This window comes from Hydra vulgaris, chromosome 10 (genome assembly GCF_038396675.1).
Source record: "Hydra vulgaris chromosome 10, alternate assembly HydraT2T_AEP".
NCBI lineage: Eukaryota > Metazoa > Cnidaria > Hydrozoa > Anthoathecata > Hydridae > Hydra > Hydra vulgaris.
In genome coordinates, this window is record NC_088929.1 from 46,099,326 (window position 1) to 46,124,572 (window position 25,247).

The 25,247-nt window shown below is 27.3% G+C and overlaps 1 protein-coding gene across 5 annotated transcripts in view; it reads left to right on the top strand.

The window, feature by feature from the left end:
* The first annotated feature begins 10,069 nt into the window (after positions 1 to 10,069).
* Positions 10,070 to 25,247, top strand: part of LOC101235964 (SCO-spondin) — a 204,726-nt gene continuing 189,548 nt past the window's right edge. For 2 of the 5 annotated variants that reach the window (XM_065808146.1, XM_065808148.1), the window contains exon 1: positions 10,168 to 10,308. The gene's annotated coding sequence lies outside the window, so the exon portion shown is untranslated. Of the gene's footprint in view, positions 10,309 to 25,247 lie in introns of all 5 variants that reach the window. The other 3 variants (XM_065808144.1, XM_065808145.1, XM_065808147.1) reach the window with 3 other exon arrangements.

Sequence of the window (25,247 nt, forward strand, 5' to 3'; positions counted from 1 at the left end):
TATTCCTGAATCAAAACTCTGATAAAGCCTACGATATATTCATATCAGAGTATTATAAATATTATAACAAAGCATTTCCAGAAGTTTCAAAATTAGTTAAAACAAAAACTCTGTTAAACCCATGGATTACTAAGAGTAAATCTTCAAAAAAAACAACGATAATATAACAAATTTCTTAAAAAAATTCGCAATGAAACTAATTATAAAAACTACAAACAACTCTTTGAGTCAATTGTAAAAAAATCAAAATAATATTATTATTCAGATCAATTAAAAAAGCACTCGAATGATTCTCAAATTACTTGGCGTATTATTGAGGAAGTCATTGGTAAAAATAATTCTGACATAAATACTATTTCAAAATTACTCAAATTTATAAATTTTAAATTTGAGTTTACCATTTTAAAGAAACAGGTAGTGGCTGAAAAACTTTATGAATTTTTTGTAAATGTTGGCCCTCCGTTAGCATCAAAAAAAGAACCCTCACAAACCAGGTTTGATGCATACTTGGTTTCAAATAACACTAATAAAAAGTATAGGAATTCACAATATAAGTAGCAGCATCATTATCAATTCAGTAAAACTCATTACAATCCCACTCTTGTATATATTTAGTTTATCTTTAGAAGAGGGAGTTTTTCCGGAAAAGTTAAAAATCGCTAGAGTTATCCCAATTTTAAAATCAGGTGATCCTTATGACGTTACTAATTATAGACCGATCTCAATTCTTACAAGTTTTTCAAAAATTCTTGAACAAATTATGTATAATAGACTCTATTCTTTCTTATGCAAAAATAATATTTTGTACAAAAAACAATTTGGTTTTAAATCTGGTCGTTTGATCACAAAAACGTACATCTTGTACATGATATATTCAAAGGGTTAAATGAAAAAAAATATACTTTAGGTGTTTTTATAGATCTAAGCAAAGCCTGTGATACAGTTGATTATATAATTCTTTTATCATAAACTCGAAATCTACGGTATAAGAAATTCAAATTTGGATTGGTTTAAAAGTTACTTGTTTAACAGGAAGCAATTTATTTCATACGAAGGTGGAAAAACGGGTAATATAACTATCACATGCGGTGTTCCCCAGGGTTTAATACTAGGAACCCTCTTGTTTCAAGTTTATATTAGTGATTTAAATAATTTTTCTAATATCTTAAACTCAATTTTATTTGCTGATGATACTAACTTGTTTTATTGCAATGAAGAAACTAATATTTTACTTTTTACAGTAAATAAAGAACTTGATAAACTAAGCCAGTGATTTAAATCCATAAAACTATTTCTAAACATTAATAAAACTAAATATACATTATTCCATCATGCTTATAAAAAAAAATTCTATTGAAACTACCGAATCTTTTTATTGATAATAATTTAATAAAAAAAGAAGTATTGTTAAAATTCTAGGGCGTAATTCTAGATGAAAATATTAATTGGAGAGAACATATAAATGTAATTGAGAAAAAAATTTCAAAAAATATTGGTATAGTGTATAAAGTTAAATAGTTTTTAAACCAATCTTGTTGGAAATACATATACTTTTCATTTATACATTGTTACCTAAACTATGCAAATATTGCATGGTGCAGCACCAACGTTACAAAAATAAATAAACTTCTCTGCAAACAAAAACATGCTATTAGGATTATTACAAACGAAGGTCGACTCACTTATACAAAAATACTTTTTAGTAAACTCAATATATTAAATGTTTTCATAATAAATATTTATCAAATTCTTATACTTATGTTTAAACTTGATAAAAAAACTGCACCGCCTTTATTTTACTCAATATTTAAAAAAATAAAACATACATACATCACAAGATTCTCAAAAATAACTTTAGTCAATCCAAAATCTATTATTCAGCCACTAAATACTCAATTACAAATCGAGGACCTAAATTATGGAATACACTTTTAAATGATGATCTTAAATCACACTCTTCGTTATCTAAATCTATTTAAAACAAAACTTTGACAAACTCTTCTACTAAACGATTATGAATTAAATTTCTTTTAAGACGATAAATAAGACTACTCTGATGATTTGATTTATATAATTATGAATATATTTATTAATTTTATACACACATATAAGAAAAAAAAAAAAAATGCTATATATTCTTGAAATCTTATGTAAAAAGTACCCTAATTGTTTGCCATGTATTTATATGCAAGTGTGTGCATTCACTTTTTATCTTTTTGTTTTTGTTATCTATATATATATATATTTTTGTTGTTGTTGTTGTTGTTGTTGTTGTTTGTTGTTGTTTTTTTTTTTGTTTTTTTTTTATGTTTGTTTTTTTTTGCTTTTTAACTTTTTTTTTTCTTAATTTTTCCCAATCTAACAAAAGAAATTAAAAAAAAAAAGAAATATAAGAAATAAAAATTTTTTATTCTTTTTTTTTTTTTTTTTTTCTTTCTTTTTTTATCTAAAATATAATTTTTAATAAAATTTAATAAATATTTAAAATATTTTTTATTAACTTACACGGTTTTTAAAAGTGATGCTATGTATAGTATATATTACGGGGCTTAGTAATAAGACAACTAAGTCCTCTTTTTGCTCCTGTCATGTAAACTTTTATTTATTTACTTAGTTATTGTAATTATTATCAAACGACGAAATATATATATATATATATTCTAAAAAATATGTTAGTAAACTCGTCTGAAGATTGGTTAATTAAATTTAATGAACCAAAATGTAAAGTCGTGTATATTGGTAAAAAGAATCCGATATGAATATAAATTTAAAAACTCTGTTTTAACAGAAACAACAATAGCAAAAGATCTTGGGATTTTCATTTCAAATAATCTAAAGTGGAAATATCATTTTAATTCTGCTATAGACAAAGCAAGCAGAAAATGAGACATGATCAAAATCTCTTTTGAGTATTTAGATAAATTTTTATTAAAGCTGCTATACGAATCGTTAGTACGTCCTCATTTGAAATATGGAGCAGCAGTTTGGAGTCTATTTGTTGAAGAAGAACATTGACAATCTTGAACTCGTGCAACACAGGGCTACTAGAATCAAATCTTTACGGGGTAAATCGTATGAAGAAAGATTTTAAATACTTGAATTGCCAACTTTGCATGATATAAGAAGCAGAGGTGACCTGATTCAAATACATAGGATGTCAAAAGGTAAAGATATTGTTAATTTTCACAACCCTCCATTAACTTTTAAGCTGGAACGATCAAGTAGAAGTAACATTTGTAAAATACGCAGATAATTTACCAGTTCGATAATTCGTCACCATTCCTTCACAAACAGAGTTACAAACGATTGAAGTTCTCTTCCTCGACGGATAATAAATAAAGATAACTTAAACCTTTTTAAAAACAGCATTGATAAATGTTTTGGTTTCTGAACACTATATTTTGTAATTGGCTGTCATAATTAATTAATAATTCTGCGTAATTAAGACTCAAGACACCTCAAGTGGGTAGAGTATCTTTACTATTCTATTCTATTCTATATATATATATATATATATATATATATATATATATATATATATATATATATATATATATATATATATATATATATATATATATATATATATATATATATATATATATGGCCATATATTACAAAATTAAAAATTAAACGTTAAAATTACAATTAGAAGTACGGTGGCGTGAGTTCTGATGAAACTCTATGGAAACAAAATTTTGAAAGTTTTAAAGTACATCGTGGCGTAAACATGACGTAAACCAACCAGGATCAATCTGCGGTATCAAATGAAGAAATGAGGAATTTATTTTTGTGCCTTTTCTTTGAGAATTATTCACTTCTTGTGTTAAGTAGGTTTTCTCCTTTATGCAAATTTTGAAACAAAATTTGAACCTTCTCATTTAAACAGAGGTTGCAAACTCTTGATGCTGGGTTGTATCGTTTGCATTGTTTAACAATTTTCCATCCATTAAAAGGCGTAGAGTTTTTTTCTTTTAGTTTCCACTTTTTTATATAACTCTGTATCATTCTTATATATTTAATTGCATTAAAAGATTTTAAGTGGTTTGCATACCGAACTTTAAAAAATCTCTCGCTGAGTCCAAAATACACTTTTTCTTTGTATTCCGGATTGTTTGAATAAATGGTGGTCTCATAAACATGGTTTGTTCATTGGACATTTGGATTTGTCTATGCAGTTGGATGTCTTTTCATTAATTTTGCCTCCTAATGTTAAGTGTTTTTATTTATCAAAATGGTGGACGCTTTTTTCTAACGGATAAAGATAACTAAGGTAAGAGGGAAAAAGAAAAAAGGGAAAAGAAAAAGTGTATAAGTTAAACAAAATATAAAATCAACTAAAAAAAAAGAATAAATAAATTTTTTAAAAAAAGGAAAGAAAATAAGTAAAAAAGTATTGAAAATAGAAGTTAAAAAAAAAAAGTTAATTAGTGAATTTATTATTATTTACGATTTATTTTTCAGTTATGCTGTTAGGCTCATAACAGCACTGGTTTTTCTTTAGTTTTTTCGCGTAGTTTTATTTATTATTCTTTGTTAGTCATTTATTATTTTACTTTTTAGTTTAGTTTTATTTTTTAATAGTTTAGCAGTTTATTTTCATTTTTTATTTTATTAATTATTTTTAAATAGTGATAAGTAATTATTTATGCAGTTATATATAATATATTTTTATTTTCATTGTAGCCATTTATTATATATGTTTTAATATACCGTGTATTATCATTATTTTGTTTTTATTTATTTTTTATAGTTTTTTATTTTTAATTTAATTTGTCGTTTTTTGTCGTTTGTTTTTTTAATCTTTTTTTTCTCAAAAGTATATGACGTAATTTTTTGTTTTGTTTGTAATGTTTATTGTAACTTTTGTTTTGATTTTCTCAGTATTTTTTTGTTCATATTTTATTTATTTATTTAGTATTATCATTTGCAATATATTTTGGTTATTATATTAAAAGAACTATGATTAATACATTTACTAAATCTTTATAATTTTTTAGCAACAGTCGTTTTTATGTCATCGATAGTTGTTATGTCTTGTCAGTTTATTACTGTTTGTAACTGGAACTTTATAAGTATAAATGATTTTTGTATGGAAAGTTATACCGGTTTATTTAAACTATTATAATTACTATATTATTATTATTATTACTATTGTTAATATATCATGTTATTATTATTACCATTATTTATTATTACTATTATTATTATAAATATTATTTTTATTATTAGTACCATTACTATTTTAATCATTATCATTAGGTGTTTAATTTATATTAGTAGTTTATACTATTTGTAAACAACCTTCAAATGTAATACCAAATATTTCGAAAAAATATTGATTGATATTGTGAGAGTTGATAATGGATTTTACCTTGGCATGCAGGAATAACTTATTTAGATTGTGTTTCTATTAAATATTTTACGAAGTTTGTGGTTAACTGGAAAGTGGAGGTCAATTAGGTTGAAAAAATATTTACCTATTTTTGTTACAACATTTGCATTGAAAAGAGGATTATACCAAGTTATCTTGCGTTTATGATTGACGTTTGTTGATTTTATATTTGGATGGTATGTAAATTCGCAATTGTACCCAGATTTTTTCAGGGCTACTTGATAAGGAAGAATAATTTCTTTAAAAATCGCTTCACTTGACAATGCTGCTGATAATCTTAATTCAATAGCTTTAGGAAAACTTTTTATTACACTCGGTGGGTGATTAGAACTAGTATGTATATAATTCAGTATATTATCTGGTTTGCGGTGTCGCTGAAATGAACCATCGTTAAGGTTTAGCGTTAAATCGAGATATCACGCTTAACATAAACTACTTTCAAATTAAATTAAATAGAGATTAGAAGATTGTTATTTTTAAAAATTTGTAACAAATGTTTCTTTATCTTCTCAGTTTCCTGACCACTTTTGTTCCTAAATATAGCTAATCCGTTATATCGATATCAACAGAAATTGTTTTTATCATAAAACTGCGAGATTTAATGCAAAATAAAAATAAAAATTTGATGCAAAATAAAAGTATAATATATATATATATATATATATATATATATATATATATATATATATATATATATATATATATATATATATATATATATATATATATATATATATATATATATATATATATATATATATATGTATATACATATATACACACACACGCACTCATATATAAGTACACAAAGAAACGAAAAAAATAAGGCTGAGAAGAGAAAGTACAGCGTGTCATCGAATCTAAGGAGGATGCTGTTTCTCCTAAATTACACAACCAATGAGCTTCCAATAAACCAGCTGGCAACCATCGGAAATATTCTAAGATATCCAGTTTCTAAAATCTTACAGATAGAACAAGTAATTATATTTTTCTATATAAGTATACTATATAACATTGATGAAATTTAAGAATGGTCTATTTTATGCAATAAATATTTAATCTAATCTCTACCCTCGATCCTCCCCCTCTAAATGTTTAAAATAAGACACAATTAGGCAAAAATTTATTAAAGTACAAAAAACCTTGATAAAAAATTTACCTTTTTTTTAGATCAAAAAAATTTCAATCTACAAAGTTTATAGTAGCCTGCTCTCAGAAGCATGAGAACAGGGATCAGATCTGCAAAGACATCTTTGTTCAGGTTTCTGCAAAAATTCTGAACAAAGATGTGTTGCCTCCGCCGTAACAGACGGTTGAAAGAAAGCAGGGTTTCAAGATTTTATTATCAGTGTCAGGGATAAGGTACTGAAGCTCCATTATAAGTACATAAATCTGCATCATCTTAAATCGTTAAATTGGAACTTTAGCGATGGCAACCTCTCTGAGATACAGAATGAGTTTTTAAGGGAAAGTAACAAACTCTTTAATATTTCATTGGCAAATTTTGAACAATAAGTAAATCAGGATTGTTTTCGTTCTGGGAATGCCAAAAAGGAGGATATTCAGTTCTATCTAGATCAAAAAGGAGAGCGCAACATGTATATTATAGAAAAACTGGATGAAGATTTACAAAGTTCAGTTAATAAAAAAATATTCGGCTTAAGAGGATGGAGGAAGCAAGAGGTAAAGATAGAATTACAATTAACGTAATAAAATCAAATGAACTTGAGGTTTGTTTTCATTCATCTGGAATTGACTCTGCATTGGAACTTAGTGTAGATTCTTTAGATGATGAAGGTTTACCTAATAGATTCAGTCATTCTACTAAATCCAAGATAATGATAAGTATAAGTGTTGTGGTTGATGTTATGTTGATATATTTTGTTGATTGTTGTTTATCGCTATCATTTAATTTATCTTTAATAAATCCTTGATAAAAAAATTTGTAACAATTAAATCAAAAAAGTTTTCAAAGACAACTTTTACAAAGGTTAATCTACTTATTAAATTCGTAATCAATTTATTTTATTAACTTTTATTAAATTTTATTACGAATTTAATAAGTAAGAAATTCCGAGTTCAATCTTCATCATTTCCTGGTATTACTGTGCTTAACTTGCTTCTCCGCGCAGCGACCTTGTTAGTCAAGGTGTGTGTTTCGTAGTTAAAGAGTTGAGAGAGGTTTGTAAACTCAATAGCCTCCTTAATTGTAGTGGCCCTCCCAACCTTAAGGTGATAAATAACATTTTTAAAATAAGGTAATGTTTAGTTCAAAAACTAAATACAAATCAAAATAATTATGTTCTTATTTTAACAAGCGGCGCTCTCATATCTAGCAGAAAAAGCTCTAAATTAACTTAGTAATAGTAGTAAATATTAAAGTAGCTTATAGTTTACGAAATACCGAACGGCGCAAAATGAAAACAGTTTTAACATAAGAAATCAGATTTTTCTAGAAATATTTTTCTTAATAAATATAAAAATTGTTATTTAGAAAAAAAATTAGGGGAGGGAGAGAGCATTTGCCCATTAACTCCCTGTTCGTCAGCCCTAAAAACAACTTTAACATGCACTGTTATTAGAACTACACATACGCTGAAATTTTTAGAGATCTCTCTGGTCTGGAAGGTATTAAGAAATCATTGGCAAGATTCTGCATCAAAAAAGGAGGCATATGCTTGCCACCTTATTTGCCCTCTTTTTTGGAATATCGAATAAGGCTACATAAATGCTAAAGGTTCCAGAGCTCTAGCTAGTCTGGAAGATTGTAAAAAACTAATAGCTTGATTCTGCGACAAAAAAAGTGTGACATGTGTACACCCGTCTGCCGGCAGTCGCAGCCCTGTAAACAATTTTAATATGCACTGTCATGAGGATTAAACAAATGCTGAAATTTTTGAGTTCTCTAGAAAAATCAGTAGCTTAATTTTGAAACAACAGTCAACCAGGAAAACGAGGGGAGACACGTTTTCCCTGATTATGATGTTGTCGGCCCTGGAAACAGTTTTAACATTTTATTAGGACTAAGCAAATGCTGAAAGTTTTAGAGAAAAGTTAAATAAATAGCTGTAATACAATTTTTTTCCTACAAATGCAGATCCACCGTGATAGCTGCACTAAAAATTTCTTTGCATTATCAATCAGACTATATATAATACCATAGCTGTAGTATAAAGATAACTATCCTTTAAAACATACAATGAGATATTTTGAAAATACAAGTGAGATTTTTAACTGGTTGTAAACTATTGCTATTGAATATTTCTAGTAAGTTATTGAATATTTTTTAGGTTTAATACTAATGAACTCACTATATTTAAAATATTTCATTTATTTAATTAAAAGCTTTTCCTTAAATTTTATCCTGTTCAAAAGAGTCTTAAAAAAAATACTTCATTATATTCAATATCTCTGGATTTATTGTGGTTTATAAGCTGAGGGATACTGTATACCGTATTCTAACTTTACAGCATACTTTACCGTTTATTTGGTATACTAAAATGTAATATACAAAATAGTGTACCTATTTACTTTTTTTGTGTGAATTTTTTTTGGACTGATTTGATAATTGAATAATTTATTATTAAAATATCATTGTATTATCTTAATGAATTAAATTCCTGAAACTTATTGGAAAACTTATTATGATTAAAATGATTTATTTTTAATTGGTTTCTTCAATGTCACAAGATAACAATCCATTATCAAGTGGTTGCTGATTTTGATTTAAGATTTCAACCTTTTTATTTATCTTGTGAGAACGTTTAGCAAATGATTAAAAGTATAAAAACACACACAAAAAAAGCATTAAATAAAAAACAAACACATTTGCTTTTTATTTAATGTTTTTTTTATTTAATGTTTTTACCAAATTGTATAAAGGTTTCGCAAAAAAAAAAAAAAATTATTTACGGTATACTTTACAGTAATCTGAATACTATACGTTAAATTGTAAACTCAATTTTTAGTATACTGTATACTAGCGATCCCTAGTAAAGCTACTTCAGTGTTGCTGTTTTTTTTTGTTATACTTTTAATTACATCGAGCGTAAACTTTTTCATAAGTCTGCGGTATTAATATTTTTTGTTATTTTCTTTTTAAAGTTTATTTTTCATTGATTTCAATTAGATTAAAAACAATTACGTACATAAGTATCAATCAGAATATCAATCAGAAATCAATATGTATCAATCAGAAAGTTTCTATCCCAAGCCTTTTAGCTCTTAATTAATGTATAAAGCTTCAAATTGATAACATTTTTTTTATTGTCATTGACTGCAATCATCGCTATTGTTCTTTGAAAAAAAAAAAGTTGAATATGTAATACCCGAATGAAATTTTGTGAGATTTCGTATTATAATGAATTAGGCGCTAATTCAAGAAAATTCATTTTCAAATACAATTTTTATAGCGAAACTGTTGAATACTTCCATCATGTAGACATTTTTTGACAATCAGTTCAAGTTATTCTACATGTCGTTTTTTCGATTAATAACGTTAACGCATTTTAGCTACACACATGAAGTCACACAAATCTAGCCATAAAAAACATTTCTCAGTTAGAGTGAGATTATATAAAATTGAATATTTCTCAGTTAACTTTCTGTTTTTTTTTACTATTGTTGTTGTTGTAGGATTAAAGTTACACAGAATTCTAAAATTGTTAAAGAGATAATCTTACTTAAAAGACTTTAATTTATTAAACGAATTTACTTTATTCCTTTTGCTAGTAGAATTAATTTTGATTTTTGATTGAAATAATTGTGAACAAAATTAAATCATCACAAATATTTTGAAAGTTTATTAGTAGCAGTGGTTGAAAACAAAGTTTATCAAATCTGCTTGAATGGTAAGATTGTTCTCGCTTTACATATAAAGCATATAAAAGAATACAGTCAGAATTCTATTTAAAGTAAGCTGATAGATATTTTGATATCATTAAGTCTGAAACCATGTTGTTTAATATAAAAGTTATTTTAAAATATTACTTACTTTGCAGGTTTTCATGTCTATATTAAATTTATATTTGATTTATGCGCGTCTACTAAAGTTGCATTAAAAGGTTTACATCAAAAGTTGAAAAAAGTCATCCGGTTGTTAAATTTTGTTAATAAATTTCCAATATCAAATTGAATTATTTTAAATTTTATTTTGGTTGCATTTTTTAAAATGTAACTTTGTTTTAATTATTATTAACTTTTTAATTTTTAAAAAAGCTATTGATTTTTAATAGTTTTGTGAGCTATGTAAATAAAAAAGTTGATCGGACATCAGATCAATAAAGTCAGACATAAGATCATTAAAATCGGACATGAGATCATAAAAGTTAAATATAAAAAAAATGCTAATTAATATGTTGTATTTTTAACTATTAATTATAAATATAAAAAAAGCCATATTAAGAAAATAAAAACTGAAAAAGTTTTTCTTATTCCATTTCTTAGATTAACTTTTTTTAACCCAGTTTATGATTGTTTTGTTATATAGAAAGATGCAAAACAATCACTTTTATATTACGTAAAAATAAAACCGATAGCCAAAGCTTATTATATTACATAAAGAGCTCTTTTTCGTTTTTTAACTATAGATTAAACAGTTTCAAAATTTTTTTTTTCTGTTTTTGAGCCCAGCGGAAAAGCATTTAACCAGAAAGTTCACGACAACTTTCTTACCAATGTTGCTTATTTCACCGAAACCGGCATTAAAACACGGACCCTTAGATTTCTTATTATTGTAGAAAAATATTGGCATGCATGCCAATATTTTGCTACAATGAACGTAGAAGATTAAATAATAAAACATTGTTCATTAGTTCAGTTGTATGAATTAAGATATATATATTATATATGTTCTACAGGCAAGGGTGGATCCATAGGAAGGGGCAATGGGGTGATAGCACCCCCCACCCCCCTCCTGCCTCTTACATGATTTGAAAAAAATTTTTTTTGTTTTTAGTATTTGTAAAAAAAATTTGTTAAAAAAGCATACTTGATTGATTATTTTAACAAATTTTAACAAAGCATACTTGTTGATTATTTTAACAACTTAAATTACAAAGTTTAATTTACGATTTACCGACTTCGCAAAACGGTCAATCGCGTTTTCATCATTTACTGGAATTTCTCTGTGCACATTAAGTAAGGCCAATCCGCTAGTCTGTTTTTTGTCATTTGTGTTCTCAGCCAATTTTGAATTCTTTGCACGGTTGAGAACCTACGTTCAGCACTGGCAACACTTACAGGACATGGCTTACAATATTATATTAGTTTAACAGGTTTGTATTAGGTAAGGTATTCTTTCAAAATTATGAAAAAAAAAATGATTAACTGAGATAATTTTAGAGATAATTATTTAAAAGAATTTTAGAGAACAAGACAGAAAAAAGCAGATAAACATTAAAAAAATAGTCTGTTGCGAAACCGAAAACCTTAATAAATGTTTCAACATTTTGACTATCCCTAACGTTCAGTTTATAATGTCAATTTAAATATATTTGAAGTAAGCATTAATTATATAAAATTAATAATACAATATTAAATTGCGTCATTTAAAAACTAAATAAAAAGTAAAATAATTAAAAGAAAATGTGTTAAATTGTTTTATTTGCAGAAATAAAAACCACGGTAAGTAATTACTTACCATGGTTTTTATTTTTTAAATAAAAAGAATTGATATTTTAGAAATTTCAATAAATTTCTTTTTGCTTTTAAACTTTCAACACGTTGAAATTTGCGCCGCACAACTTAAGTAGTAAACTTTACATAGTACGTGAACTATTTAAAAGTGAATCAATTAACCGGACTACTGAGATACCAATATATGATGTCATTTCATAGTTACACTGGTTAAAGTAGTTTGTTTAGAATTAAAGTTAAAAATTAAAGATTAATACATATAAGTATAAGCATAAGAGTATGACAGAAAAAGAGTAATATTCAAACAAAAATTGTATAAAAAAGATTTGCTGAAAAATTGCCCCCCCCCCCTTCCTTACTTGATCAATCCACCCCTTGTAAAGGTAGGATTTTTTATAAAATATGTTTAGTGATTTTAAGTTTATCCGTTATTTTTAAACCAGTGGTATATTTTTTGAATCTAAAGATTAAAAAAATTGCGTATTTAAAAAATGCAAATAATAAAAAAGGAAAAAAATTTTCAAGAGGTTACAAACACTTAAGCTTTGAGGTTTAGGTTTTTGTTTAGCTTTCTTAGAGCTATTTGAGTTGAGATCTCAAATGTTTCCGATGGGTCACAGAGATGGAGACTCCTAACTCTGTAACCCGGTCAAATAGTACTCGGCTTTTTTTCTTTGTACAAAGTTGATTGGCTTGATATTTGACGAAAATATTTGTTCTTCTAGTAGAATTTTTAGATTAAAAAAAGAAGTAGTTTAGAGCTAGATCTGGTGAGTAAGGCGGATGGTCAAGCAGTTCAAACCTTAAATCGATTTAAAACCGTAAAATGGATTTTTGCCCTAGCAACCGCTCAGGAGTGAGACGGTGCGCTGTCTTGCTGAAACAAGATGTTTTTCTTTGCAAATTTAGTCATTTAAATAACGGTGATAAATTGGTCATCTAGTAATAATGCGTAGTATTCTCCTGTAGTGATTTTACCGTTTTGAAGGTAACCGATGAAAATAAATCCATGACTATTCCAAAAAGCAATTGACAACACTTTCCCATTCAAAAAATAGCTTTTACTATTTTTTGTGAGAATCTTCTCGTGCGGTCCATTTTTTAGACTATACTTTTTTTTTCGAATGTTTCGGGTATATAAAGATGTATCCAAGTTTTAACTACATTAATTAACTCGGATATATGTATAAATATATTTATATTACAACTCAGAAGCCATTTAAAATATCAAACATAATAATAATAATAAAGAAAAAATCAAATTAACCTTTAAGAATAAACCACCATAAACTATATATTATTGTACAATTAAAATATTAGTATACTGAATAAAATAAATGAAACGAAAGAACTAAAACAAGAATAAATATTTTTTGTTAAAAAGGTAACTTCTTTTAATTTTCGTTTGAAAGAAGTTAAAGTCCATTCTAAAGACAAATCAAAATTAGGCAAAACTATTTTATTTCATAAAAAAGGGACCGCGATAAGAAATAAATAGTTGTTCAAATTTAGTTTGGCAGAAAGATTCTTGGAGATTTTTTCGATTAGCCAAATTCATTTTAGAGGCCTGGTCTCGAAATTAATTTGATATAGACGGGTTGGAATTGTTATGAATTTGTCCGTTGATGCACGCATGCGCAAATTCTTGGCAGTCAAAACAAATCGTTGTTGGTTAATTTTTTGCTGGACTTCGTATGAAACTTCTGAAGATGTGGTCATTTTATTTATAAATCTTTGTATTTTAACATGTTAAACGGTAGTGATCAATTAGATTACAAGAAGAAATTAACAAACAAGGAAACGTTACCGGACCAGTATCCAATCGATAAACGATCGAACTGAAGCCAATAAGACTTCTGTTACTAGTAAACTGTATCAATGGAACCAAGTAAAGAGAAAGGCTGAAGCATCATCATTGCAAAATATATCCTTTAATAAACCAAAATGTAATGATTTACCATGTGAAATAAGATCAGCTAAAATTACTGTAAAAATTATTCCATCAATGCAGAAGAATCCGTAAAAAATTTGGGTCTTGATAAAGTTCAAGAACAACCAAAGGTTATGCCTAAAGCAGCGTATTTTAATTACGTATTGTCTTAGAAAAATACTGACGGTATATTGATATTTGATGAGACAGAAGAAAATCTATGTCCAGAACCTTTAACAAGTCTGTTTGATTGATTAAAGCAATTAATTTAGATGATTCTGTTTTAATAGAGAGATGTTTTTTAAAATACAAAAAATACAAATTAACTTACACCTCAAGTTCATTTGATTTTTTTTTTTTAAATTACTAAACTGTAGAGTTTATCCAGTACATTGAAAATTCACAGAGCAGGGAGAATTACAGCCTCTAATTTTTATGAAGTTATGCATTTCAAATATAACAACTCAAGTAAGTCATTGCTTAATAAGCTAATGTGTTATACGAAAGCACATAACACACCTTCCTTAACTTATGGCAAAGAAATGGAATGTAACACTATGAAACCATTATGAAAGAAAAACACAAAAACTTCCAATTGACAACTTCAGACCTTCACATTTTATACAATAAACCATACTTAGGAGCTTCACCTGACTCTATAGTAAGCTGTTCTTGCCATACTGTCGGTTTGCTAGAAATAAACTGTCCATTCAATTATCGAAATGGTTTAGTGAATTGGGAAACAGATAAAAATTTCCCTATTGATTCATTTGAAAACATGAAGAAAAATCATAAATATTATGCACAAGTGCAGGGTTAACTATATGTTCTAAATAAAGAATATTGTGACTTTTTTGTTTGGGCTTCAAATCATTATTTATTAGTTCAAGTTACAAGAGACTTAAAGTTTATTGATGAAATGATGCCTTTGCTTCGGAAATTATTCATTAAGTGTTTAACTCCTGAAGTTGTTACATACAAAAATGATTTATGTTTAGACAATAAACAAAAGTATTACTGTATTTATAAAAGACCCTGTTTTGAACCAATGATAGCATGTGATAAATCAGGTTGTAAAGTTGAGTGGTTTCATTATTCTTATGTGAAAATTACACAAGATCCAGTTGGTTCCTGGATATGCAACAGTTGCTTGAAATAAAATTATGTTTAATAGGGTTCTTCTGTCTGCACGATTATTTTGCAATATATTTCGGCTTATAAAAAACGTTTATTTTCATAGCCACATATTGTTAAAAACATGATTTGGTATTTAATTTTGCCTTTGAAATGATTTTTTTAAAGATTTAGACATTTATTTATCAATTCTTTTATGAAGCTTCAAATATTTTCCTTTTTTTCCATTAAACTTTGTTTTTTGTTTTAAAACTTTTTTTTTGAAAGACCTTAAAGGCTTGGTTTAAGGATATTTTGGTATATGAGTTAAAGTTACTTATGATATTTTATGCTAGTTCTCATAAAAAAGTTTTGTAAAATATTTCCTTGTCAAAATAACGTTAACAAAATCAAAGCAATTTTTTTTTATATTGATTGTGTCTACAATTAGAGATGTGTCTTTTTTGTGCTAATCTTGTTATTTTTTTAAATATTTTTGAAGATTTCTTTTTTGTGTGTGTGTGGCTAAATGTCAGATTTTGTGTAGTTGCAATTCTTTATTTGACCAGTAAAAGTGTACTAAAGATAACAAAATACACAAAGCTCTGGTGTTAACAAATAATTATTGACTTTGTTTTATCAAAATCATACTTAATTGCCTTCATTTATTTTTTATTTTGAGTTGCTCGGACTAAAATACAATTTATCTTTATGCGGCAATAACATTAGTTTCTGATATACTCTTGTCTTATAATAAGATGTTATAATTATATAACAAGGTTTGAAAACTACCCTTTTATTCCTGATAGATTTACGCTTACATCAAATACATTCAATAGCCTACTGGAAGTTTGCTTAATTTCTTATTGATTATGTTTTGCTGGGAAAAAAAATCACTACTGTTTAACATGGTAAAATACAAAGATTTTGACCACATCTTCAGAAGTTTAATACGACGTCCAGCAAAAAATTAACCCACAACGATTTGTTTTGACTGCCAAGAATTTGCGCATGCAAACTCAAAACAATTCCAACCCGTCTGTAAGGAAAAAAGTAAAGATGTTTACCTTTTTTATTAAAAAAAATCAACTAAACAATACTGTCCCTGCTACTATTAGTTCTTAATTCATCATAATTAAAAACCTAAATGGTTAAAAAGATACTTTCGAGGAATTGCGAAAGAAAATGCAAATGTATTTAGGTTTTTTAAAGCTAAAAGAAAAAAGGAAGCCTAATAGGCTATTGAATATTTTTATTAAATAGCAAACATGTATTTTTAATGAAGTATCTCTTAAAATACCGAAAATTACAGCTGAATTGTCATCAAACAAGATGTTTTACGATAAGAAAATTAGTGAAGATATCGTCTAGAGATATTGTGACCATAAAAAAGGAAGGAAACTGCGTCTTCCTGAAAAAACATAAAAAATGCTACAAAGTTGCAAAATAAAATAATTACCTGGTTAAATGTTACATGCATTAAATCTATGAGTATAAAATTATATATTGATAAATTCAGATCAGTTGTTTTACTTTTTGATTGATTTAGTCCTAAAATAGAACATTGAAGTTGTCCTGTTAGTTCTAGTAGGTTGCGTACTGGGTTTACTTTCACTTTGGTGTTTACTTACTTTCACTTTTGTGTTTTTTAAAACACAATAATGATAAAATACTAAATACAATGAAAACTATAAAAGAAAAGATTTTGGTTCTTTCTTGCACAGAACAGTTACAAAGTGTAATCATTTTTTAAAATTAATTGAGTCTTAAATAAAAAAGATGACAACTGCTATATCAGCATATCCAGAACTAAACTATTTTTAAACAGATGTATCATTGTTAAAAAATTGAAATAACACTTTTAAGAAATGGCTGTTTAGTTGCAACGTGTTTATTTTGTACAAATAAAAATTGAAATTTGAACGCGAATCATTAGCCTGTCAACATTTATGTTATAAATACTCACACAGAACTGCCTTTGTTTTATCCGATTATATTTGTTTTAATACCTCATTATTTGATCCAATTATACTTCACATAGATAACACTAAAATTGAAAATATTGACTTCTATATTAATAAACTCACGGAAGATTCAAGTTATAATAATACTTGAAGAAACTTCTTCTAACACTTTTAAAAATAATACCAAAATTGTCACTAATATCATTTGAAATAAGACTGAAAATACTGATGTACAAAGAACATATAATGGTTTAAAAGGCATAGCATATTTCTCATTAATAGATAACTTTTTAATAATGACATTGTAAATATTGACCTTAGTAATCGCATGGCTCCAAAATGATATGGTATTAATTACATAAGCATAGAACAAAGTACAAAAAAGTAGCATGTTTACAGAAAACATAAAGTTACAGCTGCAAGACTATCTAATATACTTGGTTTTTTTGGAAAACTTTTAGGGTTATGGTATATTGGAATGCTTTTTAGAATGTTTTTTACACCAGGCCTAAGCCATTTAGAAAATATTCAAAAAGGTAAATTATTTGAAAACTTCTTAAAGCAAAAATACATATACTTTATTAGCCTAATCAACAATAAATATGGTTGTAGCCCTGATAAATTAGATCTATCAAGAAGTTTGTTAGACTAGACAACTCAAGATTGTGTTAATTGCGTTGGGCCATAAACAACAAGTAGAAAATTTTCTTCAATATTATGTTCAATGCCAGCAACAGATTGAGTGTACAGATGCAATACATCAAATATTTTTAAATATTTGATGTATTGCATTATAAATTGTTTATATTAAATCTCTCTTTATAAACGTGCTTTAAATAACTTCATATAGGTTTTTTGTACGCTTTCTGATCTTGGCGAACGATAATATTTAAGCAGACCATTCGAATCTTTTGATTTAAAATTTTTATAAAGCATAAAGCAGAATCCCAATACAATTAAAGCGTTTTAAAAATCTAGCCAGAAAAAGTATAAATATTAAGATGTGGAACACTTGTTGATACTTTATCAAACTGAAAAGCTGCCTATTTTATTTTTTTCCCTACATCGTAAACATAAGTGTGCGGACCGCGTCTAATGAATTTGGCTAATTACAAAGATTGCATTTGTCTATGTGTTTTACATTATAAAGGTTAGATAAGTGATTTTTACATTTAAACATAAAATATAAACTATTATAAACATTTAGTTCGTATACATTTAAGGCTTTCATTACTCTAAGAAGTGGTTTTAAATTTAAAAAACGATTAACAAAATGCTGATGAAGAGATTTAACTCAAGTTTTGTGCGCGCTTCCTCATACAACATTTGTATAAATTCAATGGCAGTGGATAAACGAATAATATAGATATATTAATTGTTGTTTATTTAACATATGTCGAACTTTAAACATAATTCCAATACTTTCAGCAATTTTTATGAAGATATTACAGATTTGCCGTTTCCAGGATATGTTTTCGTCAACAAGAACACCTAGAACATGTTTACATGTTTTCGTCTACAAGACGAACCTAGGAGTTTTGTAACTTTTGCCCTTTTTAGTATTGTATCATCAATAAAGAGGTCGGACATCGCATTTGGCAGGAATTTTTTTCTGAATAGTGGGTTAAAAATTGTTCATTTTGCTTTATCAATATTGAGGGACATAGTGTTTTTTTTTAAACCATTTTGAGGTTATATTTAGTTCTTGTGTCATCCTATTAAAAAGTGAATTTATGTTACATCATGAGTTTGTAATAGATTCGTATCATCAGCTAAAACTATAGTAGTTAAGTTAGATGCTTTATTAAGTTCATTTATATATATATTGTAAAGAATAGGAACCCAACTATGGATCCCTGTGTGACACCACATGTTACATTCATTAATAACGGCAAGTAGAGTCTTGAATATAAACGAACTGCTTACGATTACTAGGATAGTTTACTTACTAAGATAGCTTTTCAACCAGCTTAGATATTTTTCAATAATGCCATAAAGTTCTAGTTTTTGTAATATAATGATAGTTTCACAAGCTTTAGACAAACCAATGAATACTCCTGGTGTATAATTAGAATTTTTAAAAGAATCAGAAATGCTACGTGTTAGTTGGAGTATGGCGTGTTCAGTAGAATTATTTCTCTGAAAGCCAATTTGATTGTTATATAAAAGTTTAGAATTAAAAAGTATAACTGTAGACCCTGTTATACATTATTCTTTTTAATATTTTAGCGAACACTAAATTAGATAGGACGATAAATTGTAATATTAGTATGGTCACCTGATTTAAAAATAGGTATTATTTTTTCTACCTTTAAAGAGTCTGGAAAGGATTGATCCAACAGATGCTTTACAAGTTATAAGGTTTCGAACCGTCAAAGAAGAGTATTACATCATTTCCATTGATTCAATAAGCCCCAGTTATCTTGTTTCGTTTTCATGATTTAAACGCTGCTTCAAGTTCGCTGAATGTTGGTTTAAAAAACTTAAGTTGAATTAGGTGACGTTATAAATTAATTAATCTATAACGTCATTCAATTGATTTGTCATTAAGATAAGGAACTTTTTTTGATAAGCTTGATCTGATAGAAGAAAAAAGTTTGTTAAATTCAAAAGTATTTTTATTAGGTTCATAAATATTTTCTTTTTAATTTTTATTGCATTTGCTACTGATATAGTACTTTTCTTATTTTTCGAGCAATCTTTTTATTAAGTGCCAAATTATCTTTGAACAGGAACAACTAAAGCAACGCGACGCGAAACTCTTATATCATGTATTTTTGACGACAGGGCCGATGAAAAAAAAAGCGAAACACTTCAATTATTAAACAATACTATAATTATCAAAAGAAATGTAACAAAAAAATTTTATGGCTCAAGTATTTATCACAATTTTTGAACAAAAATTAAATTGTGTTAATCAAATGTTAGAAATAAAACAACTTTTTACAAAGATGCTGTGAATCACTGTAAATAACCATTTTTAAAGACACCGTTAATTAATTAAGTTGTCATTACTTATCATTCTAGGGGAGAGTTGGGTAATGGTAAACGCTGGGTAACTCCAAAAATGGTCAAAACGACATGATAGATCAAGATAGTTGAGAATTTCGTTTTGCCTGCTGAGAGGGGGTCCCATAATCAGTTCCAGACGTGCAATGTGTAGTGAAGCTGCGCTTGTTGTTCCCAATAAATTGATCCTAACTTTTTCTGATAGTTACATGTAAATTTTTGCTTGAGAAACATTCCTGTTGTAGCCACTATGGATATAAAACCATTCCTTTTTTTGATGTTGTTGCATAGTACCATAATCAAGGAGTTTTTAACGCGTATTTTATTTTGGTTATGTCAATACAACCTTAATAGATTAATCGTATTTCATTTGTTTGTGTTCGAGGGGAAATAACGAACAATCTTAGTGGGGTAATTTCGAACGTCTAAAGTGTCATTGATAACACACTGACGTTAGGTGGCCAGAACTTTAATGTTTCTTACTTTTGTCACATTTAATTTTAACAGATAAATTGTTCGACACGTAGTTTCATTTAATAGAGTGAAAACCAGAGAATGTTTAAGAAGGTAACATTTCACTATTATTACAAGTTCGCCAATGAGAAATATTTTAGAGCAAAAAAAAAGTAAGAAGGAAAGAGTAAAATATACTACTGGTAAAAGTAAAAAGAGAACGAAGAACTTTATTCTATTAGAGACTGGTCACAAACCATCATGTAAAGAAGAAAAGAGAGCCAGAGGTGATACAGAACTTTTTTGTTTAGTTTGCGAAGAAAAGTATAAGGATCCTGACTTAGAAGACTGGATCATGTGTCATAAATACCAGTCCTGGTTGCGCAAAAGTGCACAAATGGTGAATGCACATCCCGGGGTTTAATTTTGTGATTTTTGTTTGTAATTTTTTTAAATAATAATTAAAAAATTTAATATTAATTTAAAAGAGTATTGCTGTAATAAGTTGCAATGAAAGGTTTCATGATTTGCCCATGGACGACTGGATTATGTGTTGCAATTGTGAGGCCTGGTATCCTGAGATTTTTTTTGTAATTTCCGCTCTTAGTTGTTACATTTAGCATTTTGTTCGTCGTTACACTACAGTGTTTGTGATTACTCCAAGGTGTGTTCGGAATTACCCCACGTACGAAGGGTAATTCCAAACACCAATTGGTTTTATTTTTGCCCTAAATTTTTATTCTGTAATAAGATATATAAAAATTGCTGTTAGAGGTTTGTGACTAAATAGTTAGACTAAACGATAAGTAATAATCAAATATAATCAATTTTGTATAACTTGTGTAACTTGTATAACTTTAATTCGCATTCCCGCTTAGGTGTTCGCCAATATCCCACTCTCCCCTATATTATATTTATAACATAGTAATAAACATATAATTATAAATAAATTTCAAATCAAATAAATGTAAAACCATAGATACTTTTTTAAAAGTTTTCTAATTAGATCACCATCAAAAACTAAAAGATCAGACCACTAAGTATTGAGTTTCTTTCTTTTTCTGTTCTGAACCTTTCAAGAAATAGTTAGTTATTATTGAGATACTTACTTTTGTAGTATCTATACTGTCTGTTTCTAAATCAAATAGTAACGTTTTTCAGACTTTGGAACGCTGTTAAACAGCATATAACAAAAACAAATAAGCTGGAAAAGAGTATCACCAGGATAACGCAATTTACTACGTGAAACATAATCTGTAAATTCAGAACTAGCTGACTGTAATGTTGATGTATCAACCACACAGTGCGGATTGATCTTGTGCTGTACATAACCAGCCATATAAAAAAGGGTAGCATTCTCCTTATCATTATTAGATTCAATGCCAGCATTAATTAAACATCAATCTAAATAAATAATATACTCTTTCAATAGATCAATATTGCAACAGTCTGAATGTGTGCATGAGCAATGAATATCAGTTTCATCCAAAGAAACAAGTTTGCTGAGTAATTTTAACCGCTGATAGTGCAAACTATTCAGTTGTTGTTCCGCTGTGATAATATAGTTTAGTTGTACACAGATAAACAAAAACACTGCATAATTGTCTCTCTATAAGCAAAAAATTTACAAAACGATAAGGCCAAACAAATTGGCTTGACTCTAGTCTAGATAATGGCTAAAACAGTGATTGTCAAACTTATGTATCTTAAAAATGAATACTTTAAATAAATATATATATCATAAATAAATAAATATATCAGAGAAATATTTATTTTCTAAGTTTTAACTATAAGTAACACAAAAATAATTTTACCTGTATATGCTAAGTTCACCTTCAAGATGATCTGTTTGAAAAATACCAGGAAGAACATATTGATGATCTTCTGAAAGCAGTTTTTTTTATTAATTTTACCAATCGTTGTAGAGTGTTAACTAAAGTCTATTTTGTTTCTAGTATAAAAGTATTTCGACGCTTAAATGCCTTTACCTCTGACATCTTAGAAGTTGCATGCTCAAATGCTAAAATTTCTATAAATCTAAAGTCATCGAGTGTCCGGAAATGAGACCTATTGGCATCATTAAGTAAAACATCACGACCTTTCCTCTTTACGTTTAGCATGTTCCGTAGTGAAACAATTGGTGCCAAATAACAGGCAGTGTTCTCAAAATCTCAACACTGCAACTGTTTTTCAGTTAAATACAGCAACCATGTTTGCAACGTTTTGTCTATCAATCAAAAAAAAGGTACACTGACTTGCGTGAAAAGTTTGTAGTTTTGACAACACACAATTTCTGTCTATTATATAATTAAACAACGTGAAACCAATAAACAGAGAGAGGTTAATTATTAATTTTTAAACAAATTGTTTGAGTTTTTTTCTGTAAACCAATTGTTTCTTATAATTTCAATTAAATAAACTGGGTCGTGTAGCATAATAACTAGTTTTTTATTTACACCTTGCCATGGAAAACTCTTGTTGACGAGAAAGCTTTGTATAAACACTTTGATTTTTTGGATGGTTATTTGACAAGAGACACAATAATTCTCCTCCTGTATCAATTATTTGTTTATTTATGTTCAAGACCAAATTGCGAAGAAAGTGTATTGACAATTTGGTACTATTGGTACAACTCTACAAACAAAGGACGGTGTACCAAACATAGATTTAATCATAAAGACTAAAAATGTTTTTGCAATTTTAGTGGTATTGTTTTCACTATATTCATTGAGGTGTCTTCTTCTGAAACTAACACTTGGCTTAATATACGTCTGAGAGTCCTTGGACTAGTCAATCAAAGCAGGTTTCTCAAACAACGATAACAACATTAGGAGGACAAATACAATTCAAGTGCACAAGGTATGCATAAGAACAAAAGCGACATCCATTTGGAGAATAAGTGGCGAGGCATAGTTGTTCAATTAGAAAAGAAACTTTTTCAGAAGCATTACTATATGTGTTTTCATTTGACTAATTAAACTTAATACTTCATCTTTTATTTCAGGACATGAAGTACAAACTCTTTTGACAATAGTTTCAAGCTGTGACCACCGAGTAAGACAATAAAAAAAGCGATCAGGTCATAGCATTTAACTCCTACAATTAATATTAACTTGACTTAAATGACAATTAATTTCAACAGAAAATACTGGTTTGGGCAGACATGATCGAGAAACATCAAACAAAACGACTTTTGAGTTTTTAATGAATGCAAAGAATTGAGGATATCTAAAATAGATTTATGAACAAGTAAACTTTAAATCAAAACAAACAAATATCATAAAACAAAGAAAAAACTATTAATGTTATCTTTCTTTTATTTCAGACAGCATTGTTTCAACATCATAAAATCTAACTAAATCAATTGAATCGGTGAAAAGAAGATCAGTTCTAGTCCAATATTTTCATTTAGAGATAATCAATGTTTAAGTATTGTTCTTTGACTAGTTTAAATTTACTTTATGGCAAAAAATAATGAAAGAAAGATGGGCTAGTATTATTTTAGTAGTACGTAGAGAGATTGACATAATTTAAAAGAAATTATGAAAAAAAGTGCAAATAACAAAAAATGTACTTGTATTGTTCTTCTTTTCACCAATTCAATATGATTGAAATCATTCATTTCAGCAGGCATTGCATTTCATGATGTTAAAAATTTTTTTATATATATGTAGATCTTGGTTGTGTTGAGGCTGTTTGGTGCACCATTGAAGATGTGCATCCAGTAAAAATAGATCGGAGATCAACAGGAACCTAAAAAAAAGATAATAATAATATTAGTCATTGTAAGATTTATCAATAAAAACAACTTTAAGAATGCTTGCCTCAAACTTTGATCAAGGAGGCTTGTTTATTTTGCAGCGTGGTTTTTTAGACACACCCAAATTTGAAGTTACTTTTTCAAAAGCATTTGGAATACATGACAACCAATATTGCAACTTTCGTGTGTCATTTGGAAACATGTAAACATGAGGCTTTTCTTCTGAAGTTGATATTAAATAATTTGTAGTCAATTAACTATTGAAAATTTTTTAGGCATGATTATAACTAATAATAGTAACACAATTTTTATTTCTTATAAATATGACATAACATTTTGTAACAGATAAATATTTTATAACTTCAAATGAATTACTTAAATTATCAACTACTTGATGCAATTTTTAATCTTATTTCATTAAAAAATCAAAAACCTTCCGATTTTATAATAAAACTAGCAACCTTATTCAAAAAAGGTTTTTCCAAGTAAGTAAGTTTTTCCATATTTCTATTGCATTAATCTATATTTTATCAGTACAACACTGATAAAAAGGTATACATTATATGTGTAATTTTAATATGCAGTGGTGGAAAAAATAATAAATACACACCTAAACATTTAGAAAAATGCTTTTTATTCACAGCAAATGATGTTAACTGATATTAACTCTTATGTTTTTATAAACTTTTTTGGTAAAAATTATATATTTTTAAAAAATTATGAAGTTGTTTTTAATTTTTTTCATGTTACTAACAATTTTGTTTAAAGTAGCCGGAAATTTACTGGAAAGACTAATAAATACAGAAATGGTTAATTTGATTCTATATTTGAAAGAATCAAGAGAATTCAATGTTTATAAAACAAGTATTTAACAAAAATAATTAAAACCAATTTAGAACAAAAACAAGCTTTTCTTTTCTTCTGAAAAAGGTTTATCAATCACTTCATACAATATTTATAAAAAATGCCTAATATTTTGTTGCATGT